General features: G+C 38.4%; 1 non-coding gene across 1 annotated transcript; it reads left to right on the top strand.

The window, feature by feature from the left end:
• Window positions 1-12,301: 12,301 nt before the first annotated feature.
• On the top strand, window positions 12,302-12,407 carry LOC135274960 (U6 spliceosomal RNA). The gene has a single exon (XR_010342701.1). It is a non-coding gene; the product is annotated as a U6 spliceosomal RNA (small nuclear RNA).
• Window positions 12,408-13,325: the final 918 nt, after the last annotated feature.

Raw genomic sequence — 13,325 nt, 5'->3', positions numbered from 1 at the left:
CTATAAGTTAGATGGTCTCAAAACTCAATTTCTATATTTAATAAATTCTTTCCTTCAGTTTCAGCCGCTCTGAAATGACTCCCATGTCTCCTGATATAATTTCTGGCTCACTAGATAGCCTAAATATTGTAAGTACATCTATGCCTCTAATACTCCCCAGATTTACTGAGAATCCATCCAGTCATTTGTGTATGATGATAAAATATTTATTTATAGGAATAAGTTATTCCTATAAATATGTAAGATAACTACCTTACAAGTTTTCTCAGTAGGCTTAGTAGAGATGAACAGAGAGAGTTGGTGGCAGAGCCTTGTATACATTCTATAATGAAGTTTATAAAGACCCGACATTGGTTCTTCCAAGAACAATTATTTAGAAATAACATGTTCAGGAACATGGATGAAACTGGAAACCATCATTCTCAGCAAACTGACACAAGAACAGAAAACCAAATACCACATGTTCTCACTCATAAGTGGATGTTGAACAATGAGACACAGGGAGGGGAATATCACACACTGGGGCCTGGGGAGTTGGGGGCTAGGGGAGGAACAGCAAGGGGTGGGGGATTGGGGAAGGATAATATTAGGAGAAATACCTAATGTAGATGACAGGGCAATGGATGCAGCAAACCACTACCATGGCACATGTATACCTATGTAACAAACCTGCACGATCTGTGCATGTACCCCAGAACTTAAAGTATAATAAAAAAATAAATAAATAACATGTTTTTTCCTATAGGCATCTTTTTCTTCCTATTTTATGTCACTGTAATTATCTATACTCCACTCCCTTTAAAAACAGCACTCCTCTTCTTAGTGGATACCAAAGCACTTTGAGAAAGAGGAGGAATGCATGTATTCCTAAACAATGAACTTTGGAGAAATTAACAGGCAAAGGACGAAGTACTACCAATATAAAAATGAAAACGTAAATTAAACCCAAAGAGAAATGGCTGCTTGGCTTGTCTGCCTAAAAGGGAGTTAAATCTCACTTTGAATCAGATCACTCATTTTTTTCTTCAATATTTTAAAATGTAAAAATTTGAGATACAAATTCAAAGAAGCAACCATCTACATTTTCCACATCCCACTTATATCTTAGCCTATTTTAAACTACTTCTAACTCTTTGCACATTTTTTTAAATTATGCTTTCTTAAACAAATACACGTAGCTAAAAGAATTAGGACAATTATGGAAAAATATGTACACAGACAAAAGTGAAAAGATCTTCCTTCTCTTAGAATCAGCCACCGTGAATCCTTAGGAGGCCACTGAACATGTCAGCAAAGAGCAGGAACCAGGCAGAAGCCAGCCTGGCTGCTTCTGGGTCCTTCCTGGTCCAGTCACGTGTGTCCAGGCAGGACACAATGGTGCCTCAGTTTCCTCACCTCTAAATGAAGATGATGATGATGATGATGATAGTACTTAACCCACAGGGGTACTGTCATGAGCTAACCCATGTAAAACACGTAGAATATACTTGACATAAATGGTAAATAATATTACTATTATTAATATTATTGTTACTAAAGGTATATTTCTGTGCATAAACAGAGCTAAAAGGAAAGAAAGCTAGTCAGAAAAACTATTATAAATATTAGACCATTCTATAGATTCTATTTTTATGAAAATTATTGTATTTAATTTTAGCAGAATTTGAAGTTGAAAATGAAAGGACTAATTAAAGAGACACTTCACTTTGAAATAAATGTCTCTTTACCACACAAGTGTTATTTCCTAAAAGATCTTTCTAAAGTGAAAAATTAAGATTAAGGAAAACAAAGTAACAGATCCATTTTAAGCAAATCTTTATGCATCAGTTTTAGACGTGGGCTCTTAGCAATTCTGCCAAGATCCAATTGTTACAACATTTAAAAATGATTTTCAGGCACATCATGTCTGCAAGATGATCTGTACCCATAATTTTTATAATTATTAATAACAAGTTTTTATACTTAAATGAATTCAATCCTCACTGCAAAGTCATTTAATAAATTTTCTCCTGCTCACTTTATTTTTTCAAAATCCTTTGGTTAGATGAGACTTATACAGAGGTATTTGTTGTTTGTTTTGTTTTACATTTTTATTTATTTATTTTCAAAATTTGTTTATTTATTTATTGAGACAGAGTCTTTCTCTGTCGCCCAGGCTGGAGTGCAGATCTTGGCTCAGTGCAACCTCTGCCTCCCAAGTTCAAGCAATCCTCTCATCTCAGCCTCTTGACTAGCTGGGACTACAGGCATGCACTACCATGCCCAGCTAATTTTTGTATTTTTTGTAGAAACGGGGTTTTACCATATTGCCCAGGCTGGTCTCGAACTCCTGGGCTCAAGCAATCCACCCACCTCAGCCTCCCAAAGTGCTGGGATTACAGGCATAAGCCACCGCGCCCTGCCTTGTTTGTTTTTTAATTTCCAAAGTGGTTCAAAGATATTCACTTGAGTTCTTTCATATTTGACAATGTTTCCTTATTATCTTTAGATTTTGATGCCACCTTGGCTATGAATAACCAAGTAACTCTTTTAGTGACTCATTTCACCTTAAGACTTTTTTTTTTTTTTTTTGTACAGGCAATCAGTGTAGAAAAGTCTGAGGCCAGCTGAATTTTTTTCTTTGTAGTAGAAACTACTCTTCTGCCTGGATTCATGGGGAAAAAAAACTATTTATAAAACACAATAGCTTAAGTAGTATGTGTCTCAGTGTTAAGAATTCTGGAACATTTTTTAAAAATATGGTATGGTTATTTGTTCTTTGAGAAAATTTTAAATATCAAATATATTTTTCCATTTGTAAGGTTTTTTGTTTTGTTTAGAGACATCACTTTACCTTATGCTAAATGGTGCACAAACATATTAGTTTCTCTCCTAATTTAATATTTTTGCCTTTATCTTTTATAATGCCCAGTGATTATATTAGGTCTTTTCTTCACATCATTAATTTGATTTTTTAGACTTTTCTCTGTTCTTTGGTGTTTCTAATTTATTTAAAATTCCTTTTCATTTTCTTATTAAGATACTATTTACATGCCATAAATTCACCTTCTTAATGCTGCTCAGTTCTTCATGTTGATAAATAGTCATGTAACCAAGACCAAAATCAATGTATGGAACTGATTCATCTTCAAAGTATTTGTCCATGCCCTTTTGTGGGTAGACTGTCCCTCACCCACGGGCCCTGGAAACCACCAATCTGTTTTTTGTCTGTATCGTTTTGCAGTTACCAAAATGTTACATAAATGTGATCATATATTATGCAGACTTTGGCTTCTTTCACTTAGTGTAATACATTTGATATCCATCCATGTTGTTGCTGGCACCAGGAGCTTGTTCTTTTTATTGCTCAATACTATTACATTTTATGGATGTACCACAGTGTGTTTATCCATTCCCCTCTTGAGGAGCATTTGAGTTACTGCCAGTTTGGGTTGATTGCAAACATTTGCAACATATAAACTTCTATAAACATTTTGGCTGTAAGTTTTTGTGTGAACACAGTTTTCATTTCACTTTGGTAAATCTTTTGCCTGTTTTACAATTGGATTTCTCGTTTTCTTATTCAACTTTGAGTATTCTTTATGTATTCTGGATATAAGTTCTTTACTGCAGAAATGTTCTGAAAGTATTTTCTCCAAGTCTGTAGCTGTCTTTTTATATTTTTTTACATTTTTAACCAAATTTATGTGTGAGTTCAGTAACAACTGTGCTTTCACTTATGTCCTACCATCTGAATATTCTATTCAATTGCCTTTGATCATTTTATCTTGAGCTAACCTGAATTTTCATTCTTACTAAACTGCTCTGTAGCATAAAATGATTGCTAATAATTTTCCTTCATCCTGTATTTTCTTCTAGGTTGGCCTCCTCTTATTTTCTACACCATGTTCCTCCGGCCCCTGCCCCCACATATGTGGTACTTTTGCACCTGAAAGAGGTCATTTTGGTCATCATATTGCATTTTCCATCTGGCTTATGTTTGCCCAACTCTGATTAGGCACGTTGTTTGCTCTGATAAAGTCTGGGTTACTGTTTTCTCACTGATCTATAATTTTCAGATGAGTGAATATCTCATATTCCACTCCTTTCCTCTACCCCAAGAACACATTAGAGGTTCAGGGAATGCTATATGAATGCTGCCAATGCATTAAACTATAAACTCCATTTTATTCCCTACTGAAAAAAAAAAAAAACAACAAAAAAACTCCATTGTATTTCCATATTTGGTATAACCAGGTGGAGGCCTTGGATAAGTTCATTTACTGAGTGTCTAAAATTCCTTGCCAGAAGAGAAACTTCATCCTCCAATCATACCCAGTTCACTGGAATTTGGGTAGAAAGTGTGGGAGAACATATATTGTAAAAGCATACTTTTCAACTCTCCCCGACCCCAATCCTCCTTTTGGTCTCACCTTGTGAATGGTGCCTGTACGAGTACAGGGACCCAGACACCCTTCTCCACACCTCTCCAGCAACCAAGAAGTCACCAATAGAAGCTCCTTCATTTCTCTCTACTCTATTCCCTTCCCCCATTTCCAGGTACCTCTGTCTTAGAGCAGCCTCATTGGTGTGGATTGCTGGGAGAGCTCCCTAATTGGCCTTCCAACCTCCAGTGGTGCCTCCTTTCTGTTGATTCTTCACCCTGGAGTGCAACTATGTCCCAGTCCCTCCCTTGCTTAGACACCATCAAATGTTCTTGCCTTCACATCAGGTTCAGTCTCCATGAATGATCACACAAGAATCTCCATGTGGCTCAAGTTTCACTGTGCTCATGTCCAGGCCTCATTATCTACATTTCTCAAAACCCACAGTGCAATTCCAGACCTCAGTGCCTCAGCACTTGCCACTCTCTTTTTTCAAAGCAGCCCGGTGTGCCCCACCTCCCTCTAATGCCTGCCTTTGCTGTCCCCTAGCTCTTGGATTTCCTTCTCTCAAAGCCCTTTCCCGAAGGCTATAATGCTAGCTGAAGTATCTACCTCCCCAAACTAGACTATGAAATGAAAGAAAATAGTTCTTTCTACTCCCAGCCCTGCAACCAACAATTGTGGGCACTCAATAGGTGCAAAATGAGCCAGTGAAGGTGTGGAAGCACTTTGAAATGTTTATAAAACACAAACCAGGAATCACTAAGATATTGTTACTACAGTGTGGAAGACTGTACAGAGGAAAGGTGCCTGGAAGATTGGTACCTGTGCCTGTAGTGCCATGCCTTGTGTCCTTCCAGCCAAAGTCATAGTATTCATTTTGCACTTATCACCTCATTCATTTCACAACTGCCCCTTTGCCAAAATATCCCCAGGATGCTGTCTGCAGATCACAAAAGTGGTTATTCAGCTTATTTTGGGAAGCCAAACAGAAGCCCATTTCAATTTCGCTGTTCAAATAAACATTCTGCCTACTGGACTTTGATTCCAGCTGGAAATGGACCAGGTAGCTATGTATTCTCTCATGTTTGCAAGACAGGAAGTTGCTGGCCTTGCCATTTACTCCTTTAGGTCAGCCAAAGACCACGACAAATGTACACTACACACTGAGTATATATCTGGGAAAAGTAAATATCAGAAGAAAACACTGTGATCTTAAGAGCAATCCAAAGCACAGGGCCCTGAAAAGCTCCTTGCAATTTGCTTTTTTTCCAATAGACCAACACATTAAGTTGGACCATTAACCCAAATGAAAGGTTTCAGATTTATTTCATTGGCAGATGGAAATTAAGTTGCAGAAACACAACCAGCACAGGCTAGAGTATATTTAATTTCATTTATGTTTAATTACACAAGAAATACATGAATATACTGTCACTATAAAAATTCAAACAATACAGATAAAGCTAATGTCACTCTTGACCATTCACTACTCCACTCATTCCCCCGTCTGAGAGTTACTGCTGCTATCAATTTGAAGTATCATGAGGCACACACAGTACACACACACACTCACATACACACACAAAGATATGAAAAATAACTATTTAATCTTAGCTTTGGCTGAGGCCCCAAGATAATAAATACTCTATTCTAAAGTAAAATACATTATGAAGGACACCAATGGAAATGACCAAAAATAGTTGGTCATTAATTGACTCTTAATTCCTGAATTAAGTTGACTCTTAATTCCTGAACTATGTCAAGAACCTGAAAGGATTTTGAGGACATTAGGTGGAGAGAGGTTTTGATGAAAGCTGTCAGTCCTCCACCGCCATGGAGGCAGCGAGAGATGATGCATTTTTGTTCTGCTCAAACCAAGAAAAGCTTCAATGGGACAATTTTAGAGCTTGATACATACACATCCCTGACATGGTTATATTTAGCCATCTTTTTCTGTGTGACTTTTGCATTTTGTTTCCCAATAATCCCTTTCCTATTCTCAAGGTTAGAAATATAGTCTATTTTTCTAATGTTTTTATTGTCTTTATTGTTCAGGCAATTGATTTGCCTAGCTCTTTGTTTTCATGGTGTGAGAAAGTGAGCTAACTTTACTTTTCCCCAAAGGGATAACAAATTATTTCAACATTGATTATTAAGTTAGTAGCCCTTCATTACACTCTGGGTTGAGGGTCACTTTCATTGGATACAAAAGTTCCAAATATTCGCTGGTCACTTTCTGAATTGTGTTCTGTGGCACTGATCTATTTGTCTATTTAAGAGTGCATTTGTTAGAACTCAACTGTGCTTCTTTTTCTAGAGGTTGAGAACAGCAAAAAAATAATGTTATACTTATTACTGTGTGTTTTCCAGATGATATCAGGCAAAGTAAAACCTGGGTCGTGATGATGGCAGCACTGGTGTCTGACACAGGCTCTTCCGTGAAGGGAGGTCCCAAACTTGTTCTCACCCTCAGCCCCTCTGCATATAATTCTCAGTTTTCCCAGAAAGCATTTACCCTGTGCTTCAGAGAGACTATTTTTCTAACAAAGACATTTGCCACTTTCCAGTCCTTCTTTAGTCTCTCTAGGAGATGCCCAGTGGTATGCACCCACACCTCCATCCCTGCCCCTGTCCTGCCACATGGCTGCCTCTTCTAAGGACTCCACCTTGGTCACTGAATATTCTCTGGAGGGCATAGTGATCTAGCCTTCCCATTGTTTCTTACTTCTTTTTGCAGCACTGTCTTCCTTAGAATTGGGCATAAAATTATAAGATTCCGACGGAAGACTCAGAGGATCCTGGCCCACAGCCCTCAGCAGACAGCCCCTCATGGGCCCAGATACCCCTTCATCCATATGAACTGAGGTCTGTAAGATATCCACAGCTTCAGTTCTCATAGCTGGGACCTCGGCTTTACACCATAAAGTTTACCAGGAAACAAGCATTTGTTTACTCTTCTCGGCAGTGGGCACAATGCTGCATATTTTATTTTATTTATTTTTTTGAGACAGAGTTTCCCTCGTATTGTCTAGGCTGGAATGCAGTGGTGTGATCTCAGCTCACTGCAACTTCCACCTCCCAGGTTCAAGTGATGCTTCTGCCTCAGCCTCCGGAGTAGCTGGGATTACAGGTATGAGCCACCATGCCTGGCTAACATTTTGTATTTTTAGGAGAAATGGGGTTTCACCATGTTGGTCAGGCTGGTTTCAAACTCCTGACCTCAGGTGATCCACTCGCTCCAGCCTCCCCAAGTGCTGGGATTACAGGCATGAGCCACCTTGCCTGACCAATGCTGCATCTTTATGAGGTTTCTATGAGGATTAAAGAGACCCTATATGCTCAGTTCATTGTAAGGGCTTACCAGGCGCCATTCACCTTTCCTCCTCACTAAATCAGGCTGACACCCAGAGGAAGCACTGCCTCTCCTCTGAAGCTTCATCAACTGCAGCCTCTGTGCTCATTGCAAGGATCTCTCTGTATTGACTTATATTTGTTTCTGGTCTTTTATTTTTTCTCTATGGACAGACTTCTATTTTCAGAAGATACATATTTAAGTCACAATATTCTGGACTCTGGCTTAGTTAGACCAACCATCTCTTGATTGTCTGTGGGAACTGAATCAGGAACACCCCAGAGAGCTGGCCCTGGACATAATTCACAGCTTCATTTAATTATTATCATCAAAGTTAATGAGGGCCATAAACTGTTTCATAACATACCAATGGGCAGTATGATTAGAGGGAAACCTGGACACCTCACCATAAAACTGGCACAGCAGAAAAGGCTCGACTAAACAAAACCTTCTTCTTATGAAGAAAAAGGCAATGAAACCATGTTCAGTTTGATGAACCTTTCACACTTGGTAAAATGAATGTTAAGTCAAAAGAACAATGGAGTTGTGAGCTCTTTTTTTAACTCAAATTTTTATTTCAGGTCAAATAAGCAATTTTGTTTGTTATTAAATGTAAAGAGAGCTTTTGGTTAGCTGTTTAGTTATAATTTTATCTCACCCACTTCTATAAAGGCTTTGAGGCTACTTGAAGTAAAGTCCTGTAGACAAGAGAGTATTACATTAAAAGAGAGAAAGAAAACTTAGAAAGAAGATAGAAGAGAGATAATTGCATAGAAACATGGCTAATATCATGAACAGGCCCCCTATAGGGACTCCTCTATATAGGTCTGTGTGAGTGTGAATAATACATTCAATAAATAAATTATCTGAACTGCTTTTAAAGTTTTACTCTTGGATTCCTGAAATAATATTTCTATGGATTTGCCTATTCTGGATGCTTCAAATAAATGGAATCATTCATTATGCAACCCTTTGTGTCTGTATTCTTTCATTTAGCATGATGCTTTCCTGGTTCATCCATATCATAGCAAGCATCAGTATTTTATACCACTTTAAAACTCTGTAATTGTTACTGTCTGTCTATCTATCTATCTAATACATTTAGTATATGTATGTATATATTAATTTTGCTTATTTATTTATTTATTTATGAACATTTGGGTTGTTTCTACCTTTTGGCTATTGCAAATAGTGCTGGTATGAACATGGACATACATATACCTGCTTGAGACTCTGCTTTCAGTCCTTTTGGATACATACATCAGGGTGGAATTACTGTATCATATGGTAACTCTATGTTTAACATTTTAGAGAGTGTTTTCCCCACTCTGGGTGGAAAAAATACAAACACAAACCGTGGAAAAAACAAACTGCTTTTCCTCTGCTCCCATAACCATAACAATTACACAGAAGATTTCTGTGACCAAATGTGTGTGGGATTTTCTCCTACACACCAAGAAAAAAATCAGTTCTGCAGCAGACACCAGCTGGGTATCCTCTAATTCAATTCAATACTGACACTATCTACCTAGAGTTAGTGTAGCACCCACAAGTTAAGGACTCAGTCCTATAAAACTGCTTCCACCTCACTTCTAATAGCAATCACAAGCACAGGTTGTTTTGCCCACACTTCTGAACTGCTGGCTATAAATCGAGAGTCACATGACCTCCTCTTTAAATTTGATTAATTTGCTAGAGAGGCACACAGAAGTAAAGGAAACACTCAAGTTCACCAGTTTACTATTAATATAAATGATATTACAAAGGATAAAGATGAAGAGATATATAGGGCAAGGTATTGGGGAAGAGGCTCAGAGCTTTCATGCCTTCTCTGGGCATGCCACCCTTCAAGAACATGTTCAGCTATCTAGAAGCTCCTCAAACCAGTCATTTTTAGATTTTATGATTGATTAAACCATTGGACATTAGTGATCAACTTAGCCTTCAACCCCTTTTCCCTCCCCAGAGATTGGGAGATGGGGTTGAAAATCCAACACTCTAATCATTTCTTGGTCTTTCTGGGGGCCAGCCCTATGATATGGTTTGGCTGTGTCCCCACCCCACCAATTCTCATCTTGAATTGTAGCTCCTGTAATCCCCACTTGTCATGGCACTTGTCAAGGGAGGGGCCTGGTGTGAGGTCATTGAATCATGGGGGCAGGTTTTTCCTGTGCTGCTCTCATGATAGTGAATAAGTCTCATGAGATCTGATGGTTTCTTAAAGGACAGTTCCCCTGCACACACTCTCTTGCCTGCTGCCATATAAGACATGCCTTTGCTCCTCCTTCATCTTCTGCCATGATATGGAGATCTCCTCAGCCATGTGCAACTGTGAGGCCATTAAATCTCTTTTTCTGTATAAATTACCCAGTCTCAGGAATGTTTTCATTAGCAGCATGAGAATGGACTAATGCACCCCATTTGAAGCTACCTACAGCTGTCAGTCACCAGTCATTCCATTAGCACACAACAAGACATTACTTGGGAGATTCTAAGGATTTTAGAAGTTGTATGTCAGAAAACAGGCCAAAGACCAAATATGTATTTTACAGTATCACACCCACAATATATGTCTAACAGGCAATTAATCATACAACAAAAGTATGAAAAAACAAAAGTTTATGTAAGTCAATGTATGTCACACACACACAGGCTGCCATCTGCCATCCTAAATGCCCATGATGGTGACAAGTCCTCCTGGTGTTCTAAGTATAGCACAGGCCCCAGCAAAAGGAACAATAGGGATGGTCTGTTCCACTAATCTTTCATTCCCTCCCAGGCACATGTGATACCAAATTTTGAGTTTTTGATGATAAGAGCCATGTACTGAATTTCCCTGCTGTCTTGAGTTTAGCCAAGAGCAAACTCCAACCCCCTTAACTGCTTCCTACTAATTAAGAAATGAAATGTACAGCATGATTGTATAGGATACTGGCACACTTCCCAGGTCATTCTAAATGGTAGCCTTCTAGATATGCAGACACCTAAAAAGAAATGGCAGGGGTTTCTGGGGCCAAGGGTTCTAGGTTGGCATGTGACCTCACCCAGAGAGCTGAGCCCCCTGTGCAGGCTGCATTCAGGTCAGGGGGGTCAGACAGAGTTTGCTGCAAAGCAAGCTGATGAGGAATATGTTGGGGAGTCTTGGAGATTCTGCTGATGCTGCCACAATCAGGCCACTAAATTTGCTGATTCAGAACTCTTTAGTTACAATAAATATCCTTCTACTTAATATATTTTAGGGAGTTTCTTTCAGCAAATCTATTAGAGACAAAATGAAAATTGCAGTCCTGAGAGAAGAGACTTAGTCATTTACAAAATTTTGATTCTCATTCTTAAGCCGCTGGGCCACAGTTGAAGGAAAAGCATAAAGTGTCAGATGAAGAACCCCCTACTGGGCCAGCATGATACAAGTACTGGGTATATCCAGTAGCCAGAAATCACTAATACATTCCTATCCCTCCCTTTTTCCTATTTCCTACATAGCTAACTTCCTGCTCCACAGACGTCTTAAGAAGAGTAGATCCTCCCTCAATACTAATTGTGATTCCTCATTACGAAAGGCCAAAGGAAGTTGAGTCATCTTAAAATCTCATTACAATATGGTAAAGAATCTAACCTTAGTTCCTCCAATGTATGTTTGTGTATTAGAAAGTAAGTTTTGAAATATGAGAGATACTGTCCTTATTCTTTTTTATTTACATAAATGCAAGCTCTTGCCTTTCTCAAAAAAGCAAGTACATAGAGAAGTGGTTTCTGGATCTCCAACTATATCAACAGAGAAAATAATTAGAATCAAAGTTTGATGGACAAGCTATTTAAATTAGATGTCCATCCTCTGATTCCAGGCACTATGTAGACTCACAGTGGAGAAGCTGGTCTTACAGCTGTTACAACATCGGCCAACCCATTTCATGGGGCCTGGCCTAGTTTTTATAGGATGTCAGTGTTTAGGAGCCAAGCCCCCATTGTTCTCTTCTGTTGGGAAAATCTCTGAGGCATTGTCTAACAATATGCAAAGTTGAATTTCTTTCTGACTGAGTCATTCTTTTGTTGAGTCCAGGAAATTAAAGAGAGCAACATCAGTCTGTGCTGAAAATGTGTAGTACATTGTGATTACATCATACATCAGGAGGCTTTGAATCTGTTGATATGAAGGTAATAGATGGCCATATTAATGTGACATAGTTACAAGTAAATACAACACAGGGGGTAAGACTATTTGGAACATATAGGTAAGCTCCGAGGACCCAGCCAGGAACCTTAGTGACCTCATAGATTCCCCCAGGAGAACAAACGACAGAATCTGACCAGCTTGCTTGAGATATCTTATGGGAGATATGTCTCCATCTCTGGTCTTCTGACATGCTATCCAGACTTTTCTACTTTGCCATATTCACCTTTTTATAAGGAGATTGGTTTTTTCCTCAAGTTTTGGAAAACTGGGGGAAGTAAGTGATGGATTCAATGCACAATTGCCTGCATTCTTCCCCTTCCCTTCCATATCCTGGTGGGATTGATTCTCCATCTCTATCGCAGAACCTTCATATTTTTGATGTGAGATATATCCATAAGAAGATGTGTTGTGCTCACTTTGGCAGCACATATACTAAAATTGGAACGGTAAGAGAAAATTAGCATGGCCCCTGTGCAAGAGTGAAATGCAAATTTGTAAAGTGTTCCTTTTTTTAAAAAATAAAAGATAAAAAGAAGCAGTGTTGATTAGAGAAAAGTAATACTAGTGACAGTAGCCAGGATACAAAACAACCATGCAAAAATCAGTAACATTCCCATATAGCAACAACATCCAAGTAGAGAGCCAAATCAGGAACACAATCCCATTCACAATAGCCACAAAAAGAATAAAATACGCAGAAATACAGCTAACCATGGAGGCGGAAGACCTCTACAACAAGCATTTCAAAACACTGCACAAAGAAACCAGAGAGGACACAAACAAATGGAAAAGCATTCCATGCTCATAGAGAGGAAGAATCAAATTGTTAAAATGGCCACATTACCCAGTGTAATTTACAGATTTAATGCTATTCCTATCAAACTACCAATGACATCCACAGAATTTGAAAAAACTGTTTTATCACATGGAATGAAAAAAGAGCCAGAATAGCCAAGGCAATCCTAAACAAAAAGAAAACAGCTGGAAACATCACATTACCTGACTTCAAACTAGACTACAAGACTACAGTAACCAAATCATCATGGTACTGGTACCAAAACAGACACATAGACCAGTGGAACAGAATACAGGGCCTGGAAATCATGCTGCGCACCTACAACCATCTGATCTTCGACAAACTTGATAAAAATAAGCAATGGGGAAGGGACTACCTATTCAATGAATGGTGCTGGGATAACTGTCTAGCCATATGCAGAAGATTTAGACTGGACTCCTTCCTTACACCATACACAAAAATAACTCAAGATGAATTAAAGATTGAAACCTAAAATTTAAACCTATAAAAACCCTGGAAGATTACCTAGGTAATAATGTTCTGATTTGGCAAAGATTTTATGTTAAAGATGCCAAAAGCAATTGTAAAAAAAAAAAAAAATCAACAAATGGGACCTAATTAAACTAAAGAGCTTCT

Source organism: Aotus nancymaae, unplaced genomic scaffold (genome assembly GCF_030222135.1).
Source record: "Aotus nancymaae isolate 86718 unplaced genomic scaffold, 86718_ANA_hifiasm-v0.15.2.pri h1tg000014l, whole genome shotgun sequence".
NCBI lineage: Eukaryota > Metazoa > Chordata > Mammalia > Primates > Aotidae > Aotus > Aotus nancymaae.
The sequence above is the reverse complement of the archived record's forward strand: the minus strand, read 5'-3'. Positions and strand labels throughout refer to the sequence as shown.